Below are 22003 nucleotides of genomic sequence, written 5' to 3' on the forward strand. Positions count from 1 at the left end.
TAACCAACATGAACCATATATGGCTGAGGAGCTTTCTGTATCTAAGACTCAGAGAAGACTTCTGTGACCCACTGACCTTTCAGATGGGACCTATTTTCTGTGTCCCAGAGGGCAGTGAGGAAGGGAAGAGAGAATTCAAAAGGTAAGATAACACCTTCTTCTTGAAAGGGTTAGCTCTGTGTTTATATTTCATTTTTACTAGTTATTTTATTAGTTTTAGTACATTTTAGTAGTTATTTTCAAATAAGTATTTTCACATTGGTTCAAAATAAACTGAGATTTTTTTTTAAAACATGAGGGAAAGGTGAGATTTGGCATTTGCTATGGTTCTTTTGCTATTTGAAGGGCTCCTTCCTAGGGGCTTGACTTGGAAACAGATGGTGCATAGTAGTGACTTAATGAGATAAATGTTTCTCCCAATTAAGATCTGTGAGTGGGTCTTTCTATTAGTAAAGTATTTACTAAAGAATAAAATCAACTGCTTGTGTACTAGTGTTCCTTAAGCTAATGACACTTTATATTCCTGATATCTAATATTAGGATTTATGATCTGGGATATGATAATGCTTTCAATATAGTCAGTACTTCTTTATATGGTTTATCTTAAAGAGGACTACTGTGTAATTACTTTTGTGCTTTCCCATTTGTTTTCTTGTATAAAAGAAAAAAGACAGAATATTAACAAGCCAGCTGTTAGCACTTCTTTGATATTTCCCTGTGGTCTGCCCCATTAGAGGGGGCTAAGTTCTTAATATCAGTTGGATTTGTTAATCATTGGTAAACAGTGCTCTATGAGTATTGGGTAATGGGTTCATTTTGTGCACTTATTTTTACCACGGAAATTTGGATGTTCTCTTATCTTTAAAAGGTTTGTTTAAAAAATTATGAAAAGCATAATCCAGATTTCCAAGCTTTCCACAAAATTAAACAAAATGATGTTTTCTTTTATTTGCATGACTAAAGAAAGTATGATTTTCAGTTTTTATTTCAAGAATTTATTTCAGATGATCTTAGATCACACTCTCCATACCTAACACCATGGGGAAAATAATAGGAAAAGCTATTGCATCTGTACATGAACACTATTCATTTATTCAGGGACTACTTTAATACCAGGTTTTTGTTAGGCTTTGCGGAAATGAAAGAAATGATAACGATGGGGAAAATTTCACCCTAGAGACTCCTAAGTAGTTAGTTGATCCTTTCAAATAAAGTTCAAGGGTATTTGGTATGGCATTTGCTATTTTATAGGAGACAAAGAAAAGCTCTAGCAAATTATGCCATAGACAGCCAATAAATGCCTAATTCCCATTTCCTTAGTGGTAACCCAACTCTGGGATAGATCAATTTATATCTTTACATCCCCATCACAAGAGATATCCATGGGGAAACCAAGAGACATAGATCTAGATGTTTAGCCCTAAGGCAAAGACTTGATAAGAATAACTTATTCAGCCAGGAGTGTTTTAAAAAGAAAAATGTTCTCTTCTCAGTGAGCTTCATCCAGAGAACATTTCTTTAATGACCTCTCTGCTGTCAGGTGTGGTGGCATCTGCTGTGTGGCTTTAAGATCAGACACTTAGGAGAGCTCCCCCTCTTTCATGAGGCAATCTTCATGAAGTATGTGACAGCTAGAAACACAGACAGAGCTGAAGATAAGGAGGGAACTTAAGCCTAGCATCCTTTCAGGTGCCCGATTTATCTGGGATGGGATCAAATTTTATTCATACTTCTCACTGAGGCAGAAACATAAATGACATGTGACTGCTTTACAATTTGCTTAGCTGATGACCATTTTCCCAGAATTGACTCCTAAAAGCCCACTCCATCAGTCTCAAGAACATTCTAAAGAAATTGACCACTTCCTTGATTGGAAGATTTACTAGGCAGTAGATTTCCCTCCGCCTCCCTGTACATATAGGTCCGTAGAGGACAACAAACTGAAATGATCCTCCTTCCCTGAAGCCAGTATGGAGGCAACGTAAAGTGCAGGCTAATCCCCTGAGTCCTAAATGGCCTTCAACAGACCTGTCCTAATGAAGCAAAGTTAAAAATCAGTAATAAATTAATGAGAATGTGCCTCATAGTGGCAATCATCCATCCATTCCCTCTTAGAGCACCTCTTAATTATTTTTACTAATGACAAAGTTTGGGGGTCACTGATTTCAGAAAAGAAGAAAACTTTTCTGCTCTCAAGGCTGTAATGTGCAGCCTCTACATTCTGCGTGTTTAGAATAATCACTATTTATTACTAGTGGTTGTTTCTTTTTTAAATGCTTGGTGATGGCATTGCTTCAGTGGGCTGAAAAGACCAAATTTGCTTTTTTTCATTCAGAAAGAGACTGTTGTTTGGGACTGTCCATCATTTATTGATAGTAAGGACTAGAGTAACATGTCCTCTGCACCTTCTCCATCTTCCCATGGTACCACAGTAATCCCTAAGGAGTCATAAAGGTGTGGATAAAAATGCCTGTTTCCCCACTTCCCATCTTTCCATTAACTGGACTTAAGTCCAATTTATGCAGAGAATCTTTCAGTCTTGCTGGTGATTGTTACAGCTGCTGGCTAACACAGCCCTCTTAACATCTCTACTAAATTCTAAAATCTGCTTAAAAAATTATCAGTGACACGTGTTGGCAGCAATTTGATTTCACAGAGAATCACGGAGTGAAGGCAGTGCTCATTTTTCCTCCCTCCCTTTCCTTTCTTCCCTCCCTTTCCTTTCTTCCCAAGATACCAGTGACACATTCCAAATGGGGTGACTTTCTGGGGTCACTTTTCTTGGAATATAACTTACAGGTTGGGAAAGTGTGTTTAATAAAATGTGTCACAGCACAAATGAAGAACAATCAACATGAGTCAGTACTTTGTCATCATTTTTAGAGCAACCAAGCTGTAATTGGGAATTAGAGGCTGTGGTCATCCCACTGGACGCCGACAGAGCCAAGAGCAAGGGCCGCTTGTCCAGAGCCCACGGTGTGGCCACACGTGGCAAGTGCACGCCCACTGCTCTCCTGTGCCTTTCACGTCAGCCACCAAATCCATGTGATCTCTCTCTTGGCCTCAAGCTTCCAGATTCAGAACCCATGAAGAGTGTAGAAAAGCAACCAAAGAAAACAGTTGGGTGTATTTTGATAGACTTATGAGAAACTACGGCTTCATCGCTTTGCTTATTACTGTTCTAACTCTGGCAGGCCCCCTCCCACTTCATAAAGGAGGAAGACATTACAGGCAATACTAGAAAATTCAGGATTAGTGAAATAAGAATAACAACAAATTAACATTTTAAAGGATTTTGTTGAGCTTTACATTTTCAAAGCTTCTCCCAAGAATGCTTTTCCTCCCCCTTCAAGACTGCTGATATTGGATCTATCACTCAAGAGAAAATAATATTATCAAGCATTTTAAAAACAATCGAGTTGAAGGAGACTGTAGGATTAATATTTTTAAATGAATTACAGTGGTCTGTATGCACCACTTTCTTCAGCAATTTTTCTTGGCAGAGGAAAATATCAAACCCAGTCCAATGTGAAAATTCCCCACCACAATGAAAGAATTCAATACAAGCATCAAACTTGTGATAGTATGTTGTTCATTAAGAGATTTTCACAGCTAAAGTGTATTATAGGTCAGCCGATTTAATGCACATGTCTCATTCCTTACTACAAAACCAGCAAGGCTTAGTCACATCTCACTTCACGAATTCTCACCTTCATTGAAAACTGAACCACCCAAGTTCCCCAGAAGGCTTTGTAAGAAATGAACTCTTACTCGAATTACCATCACTTTTGCAATGTTCTATACAGGCTAATGCATCCCACTTTGAGGAGAAATCTTTCCTGGAGCGAAAGAGAATGCCGTCAAGCACACCGAGTCTCATAAGGATCACTGACAGTGAAGTAAGTTCAGCAAAATTTCTTTCAACTGATTAAACTCTGAAAGGTCATCCACACAGATAGCAAGCCCAAAGTTACCCTCCCCCTTCACAGGATCAGAACATCTTATCGCCACCAGTTACAAGGCTCATGAAAGATGCCTTCACTTATTTACGCATTCATATGTTTTAAAGACTTTTTCGCATTTAAAATTTTTATTATTGAATTTTCCAGAAGTCCTCGAGGTCTTTAGAAGAAAGTCACAAATTTGAGGCACTGTCATTTGGATGTTAAATTGGTAGCAGCCATTAGAAAGGCAGCCTGAGTTAATTATGTGGGATTTACCTGCCCTGTAGATTTGCAAGTTAGACTTTGTTGCAATTTCATTATTATTTGTGCTATTCAGAGAAACAAATAACTCCCCTATTTTTACTTTATGTTTTAATGCAATATTTATCTCTTGGCATTGGCAGAAAATAATACTTTTATTGGCATGACCCAGAATGATGGGGCAAAACCATGAGAAGATAGAGTTGATATATGACTTTGCTGATTCAAGTTTCTGTGATTAAAGTAGAGTTGATAGCATATTTTTATCTCATGGCTTGCACGATATTTCTATGCCCTCAGAAGAGAACTGGCATTGCTTCCCCTAATTTAAATCCCAATGATCTATTGCTTTTTAATATTAACAGTCATTGCTAGTCAAGCTCTTGCAGAACAAGCAGCTTCAGCTCCAAATCTCAAGGTCTAAAGACTGTAGTCATTTATCTAATGAGCCCCTGGAGGACCTAGGGTAACTCAGCCCATTAAGCAAGCTGAGTCTCAAGCAAGGGCTGCTGAAAGTTGACCTGCAACTGCCAAAATCCTCCTTTGTGGAGTTCCGTTATGAGTCATAAAACTCACCTCCTCCATGACAAATCCAACGTATTTGTTAATTGTGTCTTTGCTCTGAGCCGTAAGCTTTACTTCACCAGAGCATCTGCTTGGGCTCCATTCCATTGCTAATGATCATTCTCTACTTTCCAGTCACTAATTTTTAAGAAGTATCAGTGTAATACAGTGAAAATCTACCCTTAAAGAGGTATCATGAAACTTGATTTGTATTCCCATTTCTGCCAATAACTATCCAAGTAACATGGAGGAAGTCCTTGGGCCTTTCTGAAATTCAGTTTCCTCAACTGCAAAACAGAGGTGGGGGTACCGGGTGGGGGGATGTACTAGATGACATGAAGGTCCCCTCAGCTATAAAATTTCAGCTCTATTTACTTATAATGAAATGACTTTGTTTTTACTATTTTCATGTAAATTTTTGTGAAATTGGACAATTTTGCATGACTAAAAAAATTCAATATATATTCAGTTATCAACTCTTAGGAAAACTCTTTAAAACCAGAGGAAATCTAACACAAGACAAAAAAAAAAGCATATGAGTTTCACAGCATATTAGCTGATATGATTCTCTAGGAGGGCAAAAAATAATTTAAATCTTTATTAGTCACTCTTAAAACTCTGGATTTACTAGAATTTGGTGTTTAGTTTTCTGGAGTGTTATTTTGTATGATTTGCAATATCTCAACTACCTGAATTGATGCTTTTGAACTGTAGTGTTGGAGGATATTCTTGAGAATCCCTTGGACTGCAAGGAGATCCATCCTGTCAGTCCTAAAGGAAATCAGTCCTGAATATTCATTGTATTCATTGAAAGGACTGATGCTGAAGCTGAAACTCCAGCAGTTTGGCCACCTGATGCAAAGAACTGACTCATTGGAAAAGACCCTGATGCTGGGAAAGATTGAAGGCAGGAGGAGAAGGGGATGACAGAGGATGAGATGGTTGGATGCCATCACGGACGCAATGGACATAGGTTTGAGTAGGCTGTGGGAGTTGGTGATGGATAAGGAAGCTTGGTGTGCTGTAGTCCATGGGGTTGCAAAGAGTCGGACACAACTGAGCGACTGAACTGAACTGAACCACCTTAAGTATGTTCTTTATTTTCTAAATGTGGAAATTAAAACACAAGTTTGGAACCTGTGGTCTCTTACATCAAGGCTGTATGTCGTCACCCTGCTTATTTAACTTATATGCAGAGTACATCATGAGAAATGCTGGGCTGGAGGAAGCACAAGCTGGAAGCAAGATTGTCAGGAGAAATATCAATAACCTCAGATATGCAGATGATACCACCCTTATGGCAGAAAGTGAAGAAGAACTAAAGAGCCTCTTGATGAAAGTGAAAGAAGAGAGTGAAAAAGTTGGCTTAAAGCTAAACATTCAGAAAACTAAGATCATGGCATCTGGTCCCATCACTTCATGGCAGATAGATGGGGAAACAGTGGAAACAGTGGCTGACTTTATTTTGGGGGGCTCCCAAATCACTGCAGATTGTGATTGAAATTAAAAGACGCTTACTCCTTGAAAGGAAAGTTATGACCAACCTAAACAGCATATTAAAAAGCAGAGACATTACTTTGTCAACAAAGGTCCATCTAGTCAAGGCTATGGTTTTTCCAGTGGTATGGATGGGAGAGTTGGACTATAAAGAAAGCTGAACACTGAAGAATTGATGGTTTTGAACTGTGGTGTTGGAGAAGACTCTTGAGGGTCCCTCGGGCTGCAAGGATATCCAACCAGTCCATCCTAAAGGAGATCAGTCCCAGGTGTTCATTGGAAGGACTGATGTTGAAGCTGAAACTCCAATACTTTGGCCACCTGATGTGAAGAGCTGATTCATCTGAAAAAACCCTGATGCTGGGAAAGATTGAGGGTAGGGAGAGAAGGGGACAACAGAGGATGAGGTGGTTGGATGGCATCATCGACTCAATGAACATGGGTTTGAGTAGACTCCGGGAGTTGGTGATGCACAGGGAGGCCTGGCATGCTGCAGTTCATGGGGTCACAAAGAGTCGGACATGACTGAGAAACTGAACTGAAATTGTCCACTCCCCTCTTAAACACACTTGGGCTTCTTCTCCTTGGGTTTCTATGACCCTGTATATCTGGGTTTTCTCTCCTTCTATGACTGTTCCTTGACTTTTCACTGGATCCTCTCCCTCTGCTCACCATATACAGGAGAGTTTTCCCCAAGTTCCATTCTCAGTCCTCACATTTTAATTTCTCTGTGCATGTCCCATTAGTCATATCTTCTGCTACTATCTGAACATAATTTTCAAAGTCATTTCTCCATTAAAATATCTTTGGTGACTCACCATTACATCTATTGATCAAGTTTAATTTACTTAACAAGGCACAGGTGGCCCCAGCCTACCGTGGCAGAACTATTTCCATCTTGCTCTTTCACAAGCACCTAATTCTCTAGGCTTGTTTAACTAAGTACCATTCCCTGAGTCCTCAGGGACATTCAAGTTTCTCTTCCTTGACTATGTTATTTGCCCCTCTTATGATGTCTTTATCTTATCCCCTCCTTTTATATCTTAGAATTTTCTATTCATTTTTAAAAAATTTAAAGTCTTTCTTTTTTACCTCTTTTATTGGAGTTTAATTGCTTTGCAATGTTGTGTAAGTTTCTGCTATACAATGAAGTGACTCAGATATACGTAAACATGTATCCCCTCCTTCTTGGACCTCTCTAACCCCTCCACATCCCACCCCTCTAGGTCATCACAGAGCACCGAGCTGTTTTCCCTGTGCTATACAGAAGCTTCCCACTAGCCATCTATTTTATATATGGTAGTATATATATGTCAATCATAATCTCCCATTCATCCCGCCCCCCTTCCCTCACCCATGTCTATATGTCCATTCTCGTATACCTGTGTTTATATACCTGCCCTGCTAGTAGGTTCATCTGTACCATTTTTCTAGATTCCACATATCTGTGTTAATATATATTTGTTTTTTTCTTTCTGACTTACTTAACTCTGTATGACAGACTCTAGGTCATCCACATCTCTACAAATGACCCAATTTCATTCCTTTTAATGGCTGAGTAATATTCCATTGTGTATGTGTACCACATCTTCTTTATCCATTTTTTTTAATTGTAGGATAATTGCTTTAAAATATTGTGTTGGTTTCTACCATATAGCAACATTAACCAGCCACAGGTATACGTAAGTCCCCTCCATCCTGAACCCCTTCCCACCTCCCACCCCATCCCACCCCCTAGGTTGTCACAGAACACTGGGTTGAGCTCCCTGTGTCACACAGCAAATTCCCACCTGCTATCTACTTTACATATGGTAATGCATAGGTTTCCATGCTATTATGAACCTATTTGCAGGGCAGCAATGGAGACACAGACACAGAGAACAGACTTATCCATTCATTTTTTTCCCCAGTGTGATTAATTTATTATGAATCAGACAATAAACATTTGATTTGACAGGTACCTGGACATAGGCTATAGTCAACATAAAAATTAAACATCTGCCCTTTAACAAATGTAAATAAATCTAGGTCAACATTTTCCCCTAAGTGATTTTAAAGAGACATTTTATTTATATAACTTTGAACTTAGAGACCCAGCTCAAAGCCACTTTTCTCCTTGTAGCCTTACTGACCCAACTGGGAAGCACGAATTAATTGGGTCAGTAGGCTACAGAGACAGAGAAGGCAATGGCACCCACTCCAGTACTCTTGCCTAGAAAATCCCATGGACAGAGGAGCCTGGAAGGCTGCAGTCCATGGGGTCCCTGACGGTCGGACATGACTGAGCAACTTCACTTTCACTTTCATGCATTGGAGAAGGAAATGGCAACCCACTCCAGTGTTCTTACTTGGAGAATCCCAGGGACGGGAGAGCCTGGTGGGCTGCCGCCTATGGGGTCGCACAGAGTCGGACACAACTGAAGTGACTTAGCAGCAGCAGCAGGCTACAGAGAATCCACCTGCAATTCGGGAGACCACAGTTCAATTCCTGGGTTGGGATGATGCACTAGAGAAAGGATAGGCTACTCACTCCAGTATTCTTGGGCTTCCCTTGTGGCTCAGTTGGTAAAGAATTTGCCTGAAATGAGGGAGATCTGGGTTTGATCCCTGGGTTGGGAAGATATGCTGGAGAAGGGAAAGTATTCAGAACTCCAGTATTCTGGCCTGGAGAATTCCATGGACTACATAGTCCATGGGGTTGCAAAGAGTCGGACATGACTGAATGACTTTCACTTCACAGGCTACAGAAAGAAAAGTAGCTTTGAGTTGGGTCTTTAAAAATGACTGGATAAAACTACATGCCCTAGAACCCATGCTCTGCAGCAAGAGAAGCCACCACAATGAGAAGGCTGGGCACCACACCTAAAGAAGTCCAGCACACAGCAAGGAATCCTCAGCGTAGCGCCCCTTCCCTCCCCCTCCAAAAAATGGAAATGAAGTATGATTTGGAAGAATAACTGAGAAGATGTGTTAAAGGACTGAATGTGGAAGATGAGGGGACAGAGATTACGAATGACTTCTAATTTGGGGGATCAATGAGGGTGGTATTCACTGATACGGAAAATATTGAACTAAAAAAGTATTGAATATTGAACTAAGTTTCAGTTTTGCTTTTGTTTTCTGATCTGTGCCTGAGAACAGGAGAGATTACAGAATTCTGTTTAGGTTATGTTAAATCTAAGGTATTGTGGATTGAAGTGGAGATGTCAAAAGGCGACCAACAAATATTGAAATTTGGAACTCAATGGTCATGGCTAGAAATACAAATTTAGTTGCCATGAGCATATACATGGATTTAAAGCTCAGTGACTGAATGGAAACACCTAGTGAGAGACTGCAGAAGAAAAATAAGGACCCACAACCTAGCTCTGGGTAAGTGACATTGAGGAGGAGCCCGCAAAGAGATCCAGAAGAATGAAAATACATCTTATTCAGTAATTTCTCAACATTTTGAATATGTGAGTAGTGAAACAGGAGCCTGTTCTTCAACCATATATCTCGGCACTAGTGAGAACTTAAAGCAGCAAGACGTAAGAAGATATTTGTAATTCACAGAAAATATTGTCAAAGTTTGGAGGAATTTCTCATAATACTGATACTTTGGAATTGGATGCATATGTATTACTTAACCATGACAGGCCATTCTCATATATGAAGGTTTGTAGGCAGAGGTTCGGCTTCCCTGGTGGATCAGAGGTAAAGAATCCACCCACAATGCAGGAGAGACAGGAGACGCCAGTTCTAGCCCTGTCCCTGGGTGGAGAAGATTTCCCTGGAGGAGGGCATGGCAACCCACTCGACTATGCTTTCCAGGAAAATCCCGTGGACAGAGGAGCCTGGTGGGTTTCAGTCCATGGGGTCACAAAAGGGGCCTACAAACTGAAGCAACTGAACAGCAGCTGTAGCAGGCAGATGTTATGAGCATAGATTTCAGAACTTCACCTTTTAGCTTTGGGATTTTGAGCAGGTTACTTCTCAGAGCCCCATTGTATTCATCTGTGAAATGGAGATCATAGTAATAGAACCTATCTCAGAGAACTAATCTAAGGGTTAAATTATTTAGTAGATGTAAACACATTGGAAAAGACTCTGATGCTGGGAGAGATTGAGGGCAGGAGGAGAAGGGGACGACAGAGGATGAGATGGCTGGATGGCATCACTGACTCGATGGACATGAGTCTGAGTGATCTCCGGGAGTTGGTGATAGACAGGGAGGCCTGGTGTGCTGCGATTCATGGGTCACAAAGAGTTGGACACAACTGAGCAACTGAACTGAACTGAAACACTTAGAACAATGCCTAGAACAAAATAGCACTGAAATAAATATCAGCTATGAAACTCCAGTACTTTGGCCACCTCATGTGAAGAGTTGACTCATTGGAAAAGACTCTGTTGCTGGGCGGGATTGGGGGCAGGAAGAGAAGGGGACAACAGAGGATGAGATGGATGGATGGCATCACTGACTCGATGGAAGTGAGTCTGAGTGAACTCCGGGAGTTGGTGATGGACAGGGAGGCCTGGAGTGCTGTGATTCATGGGGTCGCAAAGAGTCGGACATGACTGAGCCACTGATCTGATCTGATCTGATGAGCATCACATGTAGTTATCTTCAGGGAGCCATATTCTTGAGCCATCTACAGTATATCCAAATTAATGTAAAAATGAGTAACAGTTTTCTAGATTCAAACATAAATTGAGAGTTATATTTACTATGTCTTTGAGAGAACTAGGTGTGAACCAGGTAGAAAATATGTGTTTTACAATTCTGATACTTATCATAATAATTATCATAATATATCATATATATATACATATGCATGCTGCTGCTGCTGCTGCTAAGTCACTTCAGTCATATCTGACTCTGTGTGACCCTATAGACAGCAGCCCACCAGGCTCCCCCGTCCCTGGGATTTTCAGGCAAGAACACTGGAGTGGGTTGCCATTTCCTTCTCCAATGCATGAAAGTGAAAGGTGAAAGTGAAGTCATGTGCATGAGTGTGTGCTAAATCACTTTAGTAATGTCTGACTCTGTGCAACCACACACATACATATGGTATATATGTGTGTGTATGTGTATATATAGATACAATACACATATATACCATAATATACTATGAAAGTGAAAGTTGCTCAGTGGTGTCTGACTCTTTGCGACCCCATGAACTATACAGTCCATGGAATTCTCTGGGCCAGAATACTGGAGTGGGTAGTCGTTCTCTTCTCCACGGGATCTTCCCAACCCAAGGATCGAACCCATATATAACAATAATTGTGGCTTTGCAAAAGTATTTTAAAATTATGGGGTCCCAGCTATCCAATTTAAAGAACGAAGAAGTGAAAAGGACTAAAAGTTCCTATTGGTTTTCTCCAAATGTTATAAATTATAAGATTTCTTTATTTCTCATTTCACATGATTTTCTTTCTTTTGAGTCTACAAGTGGATGGAAACCACTGTAAATGGGTTAAAATCTTCACTTAAAGTCTGTGCATAATTAGTTTTTATGGAGCTCGAGATCACAGGAAATAATAGTTACTTTCTTGGTAATTTTTATAGATTACAGATACCAAAGTGTCAATATAACTGTGACTGTAGATCTATCCAAATGTCATGCTGAGAAGCTAATGAAAGCTATTTATGAAAATTCTTACTTGAGTCTGAGATAATTTATTTTGTCTATCATTCATTTGTAAGGTGTGTTTTAAGAAAACACATAGTGATTTCAATACATTTAGTTTAAAATTGATGACTTTCAAGCTATTTATTTGAAATTGAACATTCAAGGAATACTTTTTTTTTGAGATCTTAAGTTTGAATGTAAGTATTTGATTGAAGACATATACAAAGTGCAATTTAATGTGCAAATATCTTGAGAGCAGAAGACTGTGAACTACTACTACTTCTTGTCCGCTTTCCAAACAGGTCAATAGTTCTGGGGAATTTAACAATGCTCCTTGGTTATGCTCAGACCTTCGGGCACTCAGTCATCCAGCCTTCTGAAGACCTTGCTTTTTAACTAACTACAGATAGCAATAGTGTTTCCCTCCTTCTTATTAGCAATGGGATTTTTACCTAGAGATTTCAGAACAAAAGGTAAGAAAGACAGTTAATTATAGCCCAGGCCTCACATGCAGAGTTAATGAATTTTAATGCACATCAATTAATAACTAATTGGGTTTTTTGCCTGACTATAGATAGAGATATTGGCTGATAAGAAGAAAAGAGGCCCCATTTTAATTGAAATACAACAGTCATTCTGCTATGGCTTTGTGTCCCTGGTTCTCCTTGTTTTTAAGTCAAAATCAGAAATAAAAAATCTGAAGCTTCTAAAGAAGTACTCACAACTTTTCACATGAGGCAAATATAAAATTCTTTATAACTCTGTATGGAACAACACTCTCAAAGCGTGTTTACATCCTGTGTAGGCAAGATGGATATGGTACTTTAATTTCTAAAATAAATAAAGAGGAAAAAAGAAAATAAACGAAGAAAAAGGGAGAGAGAGGAGGTAGAAGAGCTCAGAATGTTTAAAATCTTGGTTTCATTTCATAGCTAGTGAAACGGAAACAGATACAAGACTTATGAATCTTAACTCCCAATTTCTCCTCACCACAACATAAAACACCCTCCAACTTCAGTATGCCCTCAGATAAGAACAATCAGGCTAGACTAATGACAGGCATATACATGAAAAGTGAAAGTGAAGTCACTCAGTCCTATCCAACTCTCTGTGACCCCATGGACTGCAGCCTACCAAGCTCCTCTGTGCATGGGATTTTCCAGGCAATAGTACTGGAGTGGATTGCCATTTCCTTCTCCAGAGGATCTTCCCGACCCAGGGATCGAACCCAGGTCTCCCACATTGTAGACAGATGCTTTACCATCTGAGCCACCAGGGAAGTCTGTCAGACTAATGACAGGCATATATATATACCCAAGTGTAGAAAAGTATTTATTTCAATATCTAAACTATTCTATAGAATATGTCCAGCTTTTAACAAAAACATACAAAGCCTATGAAATGCAAAAAAGTTTGAAAAGGCAACATAATCATCAAAACCAGAGTTAAATATGACATTAATGTTGGAAATATCAGACAAGGGATTTAAAATAACTATACTATGTTAATGACTCTTAATGAAAAGGTATACCACATGTTAGATCCGATAGATATCTTCATGAGGGAAAGAGAAACTGCAATCAAACTAAAAAGAAATGGAACTAAAACTAAAATCAAACTGAAAGGCTAGGAATATAAAATAACAGAGATGAACACTGCCTTCAGTGGATTCATCCGTACACTTTACACAGTCAAGGAAAAGATCAGTGAACTCACAGGTAAGTCAATAAAATCACTCAATCTGAAATACAAAGAGAAAAAAGTGAAAGCAGAGGGAGTATCTATGAGCTGCGGGACAATATCAAGCAGTCTAACATCTATAGAATCCTAGAAGGAGCAGAGAGCAAACGGGGCCAAAGTATGACTTGAAAAAAATAATGGCTGAGAATTTTCCAAAGTTAGTGGCAAGACACTAAACTACAGATATAAGAAGCTCAGAAAAACATTTAGTTTAGGAGGGGTAAGGGAACACCTCGGAGAAGGCAATGGCACCCCACTCCAGTACTCTTGCCTGGAAAATCCCATGGATGGAGGAGCCTGGTGGGCTGCAGTCCATGGGGTCGCTAAGAGTCAGACACGACTGAGCGACTTCACTTTCACTTTTCACTTTCATGCATTGGAGAAGGAAATGGCAACCCGCTCCAGTGTTCTTGCCTGGAGAATCCCAGGGATGGGGGAGCCTGGTGGGCTGCCGTCTATGGGGTTGCACAGAGTCGGACACGACTGAAGCAACTTAGCAGCAGCAGCAGCAGCAAGGGAACACCTATATATCATATTTAGATTGCTAAAACCTGGAGACAAAAGGAAAATCTTGCAGAGAAAAAAAGACATATTACCTATAGAGAAACAATGACAAGAATTACAGTAGACTTCTCATCAGCAATCATGTGGGAAAATAGACAATGGTGATACCTTTCAAGTACTGGAAGAAAGAGAAACAGAAAGACTACCAATTTAGAACTCCATACCTAGTAAAGTATAATCCAAAAATTAAAGAGAAATAAATTATTTTCTCAAACAAGCAAAAAACTAGTGAAGTTTTTAAAATTAATGAGTATATGACTATCTTGAGAAGAAATACTCAAAAGGTATTCAGGCAGCGAGGATGCAAGAAATTTAGATTTACACAAAATATGAAGAGCATTTGAAAAGGAATAAATTAAGGAAATTAAATGTATGTTTTTCTTTACTGCTCTAGAGATGACTGTTTGGAGTGAAAGATAATAGTATATTTTCTGTTCATAGCAGACGCAAACGTTAAAATCTATGCCAGCGCAACAAAGGATGGCAGGAAGGGACTGGGAACACACTGTTAGAACTTACAGCGTGTGTGGTTCTCAGTCGCTCAGTCGTGTCTGACTCTCTTCGACCTTTTGGACTGTAGCCCTTCGGATCCTTTGTCCATGGGGTTTTTCAGGCAAGAATAATGCAGTGGATGGCCATTTCCTGCTCCAGGGAATCTTCAGGACTCAAGGATTGAACCTGCATCTCCTGAGTCTCTTGCATTGCAAGCAGATTCTTTATACCACTGAGCTATCAGGGAAGCCCTGCTAAGTGTGAGGGGAGTATAGTATTATTAATATTAATATTTGAACATAAACTCAGTCTTCATCAAGGTAAGCAATGAAACAAACTAATTCACACAAAAATGTTCTAAGATCATAACGGATTTAAACTAGTAACAGAAAGAAATCTAGAAAATGCTCCAATATTTGAAAAGTATGCAACATACTTCTGAAAAGACTGAAAACACAAAATGTTGGCAAGGGTGTGGAGCAAAGAAATCCCTTTTATATACTGATGGTGGGAGTGTAAACTGACCCAAACTTGGAGAACTGTTTGGCAGTTTCTTAAATATTTTTCACATGAACCAGCATTTCAACTCCAAGTATTTGCCTAAACGGAATCAAAACATAAGTCTAGTAAAACCTGTAAAAATATTTTTATTGCAGCTTCATTAATAATAATTCCAAACCAGCATGTGTGTTCAGTGCTCAGTCACGACTGACTCTTTGTGATCGCATGGATTGTAGACCGCCAGGTTTCCCGGTTCCAAACTGGAAACAATCTAAATATGTACCAAAAGGAAGGAAGATAGATAAATAGCTACATATTATACAAAGCAACACCAGTAGGTAATAAAAAAAGAGAATTACCTACTGTTCCATGCAACTATAGAGATAAATCTCTCAAAAAAAAAAAAAAAATAGCATAAGATGGCTCAGTGGTAAAGAATCTGCCTGCAATGCAGGAGATATACAGGTTCCATTCCTGGGTCAGGAAGATCCCCTGGAGAAGGAGGTAGCAACCCACTCCAGTATTTTTGCCTGGGAAATCCCATGGACAGAGGAGCCTGGCAGGCTACAGTCCATGGGGTTGCAAAAGAGTCAGACATGACTTAGCAATGAAAACAAGTAAACACATATTGGGTGGTTCCATTTGAAGTTCAAGAACATATTATACTCTTAGTGACGGAAACAGAGGAGTGTTTGCCTGAGGGTGATAGAGACTGATGGAATGGAGGATGAGGCAACTTTCTGGGTTAGAGGAGTGTTCTTTGATTGGGGTGTCAGTTATATATTTGTGTGAATTTGTCAGACTCCCTAAAGTACACAATTACTGGCTGTGAATCTGTGTAAACTTTACCTGAAATAATAAAAGAAGTTTTAAAATTTCTTTAGCAGATAATATTACAGTATTAGCAAATAGACAATAAATTCTTAATAATATGTACAAAAACACCTTAAAAGAAACTAAAGTTCATCATCACTTTGTTTTGCCCTCAAATAAATTAAATTTCAAAGGCAATATAATTTAAAGTTTCTTAATACTAAAATTAGTTTAAAATCATTATGGAGACCTGGCAAAATTTTAGATTTTAGAATGCTTAAGCAATGGACAAAAATATAATTTAGCATCTTGTATATTTTCAGTTTGGAGAAGGAAATGGCAACCCACTCCAGTGTTCTTGCCTGGAGAATCCCAAGGAGGGCGAAGCCTGGTGGGATGCCATCTATGGGGTCGCACAGAGTCGGACACGACTGAAGCAACACTTATCCATCTTCTTCATTTGATGTTATGATTACCATAATTAATCAAGATTTACTTAATTGTAAATAAAAAATACCCCAAATTACAGCTTACACAAACTTACTTTTTGATTTCTATCAATTTTCAAAGAATACTCCGGGAGGAAGGTATATCTTCAGAATCTACTAAAAATCGAATATTTATTTATGACTGCCAACATTTATTCTTATAGCAGATTTTTGTCCCTTCATAGAATTGTTTTTTAATGGGGCACTGAGTGATGGATACTATCACTTTAGAATTCTTTTTTTTTTTTCTTTACTTTTGGTTATTCATTTGATCTCAAGAAATCTGTTAACTTTCTTTTTGTAATACTTGATGGGGCACTGCTTCATGTATTAAAAATGGATGACTTCCCAAAGTGCAGTATGTCGTTACTTCTTGGCTAGTTTCCCATGTGGAAAAATAAGTGTTCATAATTATCTGAAGAAGAGTGTTTGCATATTACTCCTTAAGCATATAATTATCTCATATTTTGGGAAGCATTTTATGTGTAGGCCTACAGCCTACTGTATGTTTTCTTTAAAAGGCAAAGTAGCTAAAAATGAATGTGTGGAAAATGTGACAGTCATACCATGCTAGCTGTATTTGTTACTATGCCACTATATGATTTAAAAGCCACTAATGCGAAAGGAAAGTGCATGGTACTTGCTGTGTGTTTCTAATTGGCACAATTTGCTAATACAGTCCTTGACGCCAGAATTCTGTTGTTCACATATCTGATTTAATATAATTAAATGGCAGGCACTTTTTCCTTGCAATTTTGGAACACCAGAACAAACAGAAAGAAAGGCTATGCCCATGAATACTAATTAATAGCAGTTCTTGCTAAATATAAATTGCCTTCCTCAAAGGCAACTATGATAAATATACTATTAAAAATGAATGCATGGAAAAGCCATTTTCTAGAATAGAATTGTATCAAGATTTTCTCTGATTCTCTCCTTCAGCCCCCAAGTGTACAGCAGCTCGAGCTTTGGAACTCTGAGTAAACAACACCTTTTCTCATCCCTCACCTAATTCAGAAGAATCAATATCCATGCTGACTTTTAATGATTGGGAAGCTGCTCAAAAGAGCAGGTGACACCTGAGTTCTGAGCTGAGACACACCCACGCCTCTCCATATATAGTCCTGTCTTTCTCCCCTTTCCTTTCTCCCCACTCGATTGTCTGACCCCAAACCCTTGATGACAAGGATTTTTCTTGATGAGGAAGACTCCTCAGTGCAACCCCAAATTCACTCGTTCATCCATTCATTCATCCACCAAGGACTTATTGAGAATCTACTAGGTGTCAGAGGCCATGTTAAGTAATAGGAATAAAATATTAACCAAATCATCTATACCTTCAAGAAGTTTATAGCTTAGTGTGTGCCAAGTCGCTTCAGTTGTCTTCGACATTTTGCAACCCTGTGAATGGCAGCCAACAAGATTCCTCTGTCCATGGGATTCTCCAGACAAGAATACTGGAGTGAGTTGCCACTGCCCTCCTCTAGGGGATCTTCCCAACACAGGAATCGAACCCACATCTCTTACATCCCGCCAGTGGCAGGTTCTTGACCACTAGCGCCACCTGGGAGGCCCTTATAGTTTAGTGAGAGAAAGTAGATCAATTATTACAATATAGAATGAGAAGCACCACACTGGGGTGCTATGAGAAAGCTTTGCTATAAAAGGAGAGCATTTCAGGCAGAAAACTAACTGCAAGTGACAAAGCTGCTGCCCGCCCCACTCTACAACACTGTTTTGTAATATTATATTTGTAAATGGATGTGAAAAGTTAAGTCATGAGAAACAGTAACACTTCCTCCTTCTGAAACATCTAGGAAATTTCTATCTAAATACTGCTGAAAGTCCATCTTTAACCTGTGTCTTGAAAATTGGCTTCTTCCTCAAAGAATTATTTACCATATTATTTGCATAGTGATACTCTTTCTTGTCAGAAGATTTGGTATGTTTTCTTTGTCATACAATGAGAAATATACTCTTATTTGACTTGGCAATCTGCAAGCCCAGAGCTATATTTAAAGCTAAATCGTTGGACCTTGTCATATGCTCCTGTTACAAGCTTTTTTTCATCAACCACGTTTTGTTGAAGAATATGTTTCTTGACCTCTCTAACTTTATTTCCAACCATTCTGCTATGCTCTGTGTCACCTCAGATCATCTTTTTACAAGTATGTATATATTGTAAACACTTATTTCCTTAGTAAATTCATACCAGATATTATCACTTGGGCCTTGATACAACGTTACTGAAAATTTGTTGTTGTTCAGTCCCTCATTCCTTTCCACCTCTTTGCAATCCCATGGACTGCAGCATGCCAAGCTTCCCAGTCCTTCACCATATCCTGGGGCTTGCTCAAACTCATGTCCATCGAGTTGGTGATGCCATCCAACCATCTCATCCTCTGTTGTCCCCTTCTCCTCCTGCCTTCAATCTTTCCCAGAACAGGGTCTTTTCTAATGAAAAGAAAAAAGAGAGAGAGAGACTGAGAATTAGATTACTTAATATACTTGAAATAAAATGCACATTCTCCTGATTATTCATTCCTAGTTTTCAAAAGTCACAAAGATAGTTTGTGAGCAACAATATGGCATTCATAAAACATATAAAGTCATTATTCTTTGCTTATCAAAAAGTCAGCAATACTTTACACTGATAGTCTTTATTAAAAATCAGCATTACTGCATTCATGATGAAGCTTGCATTAGGAAAGTTTTTAAAAAATACAGTTTGCTAAAAAGCACTCTATATTTCTACAACAAAATTTGTTTTCATCCACATAGTTATAGTATTGATCCATGCCATGAGTGAGTTGTCTGTAAGCGTTAGGTTGTATGTCATAATATATTTTCATTTCCAAAATAAAAGAAATATTCAGTATAAATTTTGAAATGTGTCCCCGGTCCTGATCATTTTTCCCCCCACTTTTTATTGTTCAAGATAATATTTTAGTTTAAAACCTGGAGAAGTTAAAGGAGCATCCTTAAAATGAAGAATCAGTCTGTGCCACATCTTTTTGAGAATAAACTGTTCTAGGAGATCCTAGTGGAACAAAACGCTCTCTGGAAGACAGCAATTACAGGACAAACAGTACTTTCATCAGAGTGCTTGCTGCCACAAATAAATTGAAGGTCCAAATGGCATACACAATCCAAAATTAGAGTAAAGCTTTTCCAAAATCATAGTCTAAGATAAGGAAGAATGATGCTTATCTTGAAAGAATAAAACTGATTTAAAAAAAATACAGCTAGAAGCACGTTAAATAAACAGCATAGGACTTAGAGCCTTTTTATATTTGATTTAGTCCTCATCATACATTCACCATTAATCATTCCCCTCCCCCTTTTTCCTTCCTTTCCTTTTTTTCCCTTCATTCTTGCCTTCTTTTCTTCTTCCTCCCTGTATTCTTATATATGTTGGATTTACAGATGCATAAATAATACAAGAATAATAATTCAATAGTCAATGTCATTATGACTTCACATTTTGAACTGATTCGAGTGTGCCTGCTTTCTATTTTTCCCTCATTAGATAAGGGTCAGACCCTTTCAGGTTTTATAAATTTCTAACCACATCCATAGCTAAGACTTAACAGGCAGATGCAAATCAATTCTACTTAATACCAGAAATAAACACAGAGACTTAAGACTTGCCAAAAAGAAGTCAGAACAGTGTCCTGTCCCCTTATTGATTTTATTCTCATTAATTTTAACAAGAAGACATTATTTGCAATGATTTGTTGTTTTATCAGACCCTCATTAGTAAGTAAGAAACATTTACCTTTATTCTACAGCATTTACCTTACTTATTTACATCTTTTCTGATTAATTTTCAAAGTTGCAGTTTGAAATAGATTTATTTTATTTGGTTATGTTGACATGTAATTTTCTTTATCCTGATATCATAAAAAAAAACACTGGAAAATATGTTCAGTTGAAATAGTTGCCTATGGTCTTTCTAGAGGTTGAAGAGAAAATTTATATGTAGAATTTCCCATAAAATCTCTAAAATACATTTTTGAACAATTTTACTGATCGACAGCCAAAGGTTTATAAACCCACATGCTATTAATTTTTAAGCACCGGAGGAGAGAACAGTGATAATATGAAAAAGAAAGAACTTATTAGTTTTTAATAGACCACTGGATAGCACAGATTTTGTATCCAACTATATATCCCGGGTTTCTCACCATGCTCTTCCAAACTGCTGCTCAATAAATAATAAAAGATTAAAACCTTAAACCTGGAAAACTTAGAAAAAAATATTAGAAAATTTTATTTGAGATTATAAAAATCCTCAGATGATTTACTTGAAGAGACACCTTCATTGCCTCCATGCGCGAGGACTAATGATGGCCCGGGGCCTGGGATTGGCAAGGAGCTGTGCTGGGAAACATAGTCAGAGGTAGGTGATAAAGCAGACCCTCCACATGCCTCTCTCACTGTCACCCACATATCTTCTTACCATTTGTTACAAGAAAGTGATGGTCCATATACATATTTATATACTTGGACCGTTACGACCCTGATTTTCTCTTTTCCAGGACTAGTCTTTTTGTTCTAAGCAACCCAGTTTCTAGGCAGGGTGACTGAAATGAGTTTTGTGTCTTGAGCTTAAACAAAATAAAAGAAGATTCTAATTAAAGGAACTGCTCTGAGGCTACTGACATCTTCAGCGACAAGATTTCACAATCACGTTGGCTCTGTCTAGACCCACTCTGGCGCTCTACGCAGGCTCTTTTAATTAGGATGTCATGTCTTTAGTAACCTGATACTCATTTCTTCCCTCTCCTTCTAAAGATAATGTATTTTTGATAGTTGCTCAGATACCTATTGGAATGAGATTGGATGTGTCTTTTCTGTTGAATAAGACCTGAACGTATATTTGCCCTAGTCGCAACCAGGAGATGAAGATGAGGACTGAGTTTCAATAGGGTCACTTTTATCCACTATAATAGCAAAAGAGTAAATACGCTAAAAAAATTATTGTCTGGAAAAATCTACAAAACCAGCAGGCTGTGCATATTCTTTATGAAGCTGGGTTGTTCACTAAATATTTCATAAATTTACCTTTGATCTTACAAACAGGTATAAGGAAATGAGAAACAGGAGGCAGAGAGATAGAAAACCTCTGCCTCTCTCCCAGGACTTGGCACACTTACTAACTCACCACTGGACTGCACAATGTCATGTTATTTCTAAATGCCTTGAATTGTTCGCAACTATTCTTGAAATACGGTGTCCCCACAGAGTTAAGACTTGTTTCCAGGACCCATCTCGCAGTGGGGTAGGGTATACGTTCTAGTTTAAACTCAGACATCTCTGCCTTCAGGAATCGCTCATCTTTAGCTGTGACTAGTCAGCCCTGTAATCTTAATCTCTCTAAGCCTCAGTTTCCTCCTTTACAAATAGGATAGTCATAAGATTAAGCTCATAAACTGTGATAAAAGTAAAACGTAAAGTCCTTGACATAAAGCCTGGCATACAGTGAGCATGGAATAATTTCTCTAAGATTATTACTGGC

Source organism: Bos indicus x Bos taurus, chromosome 6, assembly GCF_003369695.1.
Source record: "Bos indicus x Bos taurus breed Angus x Brahman F1 hybrid chromosome 6, Bos_hybrid_MaternalHap_v2.0, whole genome shotgun sequence".
Classification (NCBI taxonomy): domain Eukaryota; kingdom Metazoa; phylum Chordata; class Mammalia; order Artiodactyla; family Bovidae; genus Bos; species Bos indicus x Bos taurus.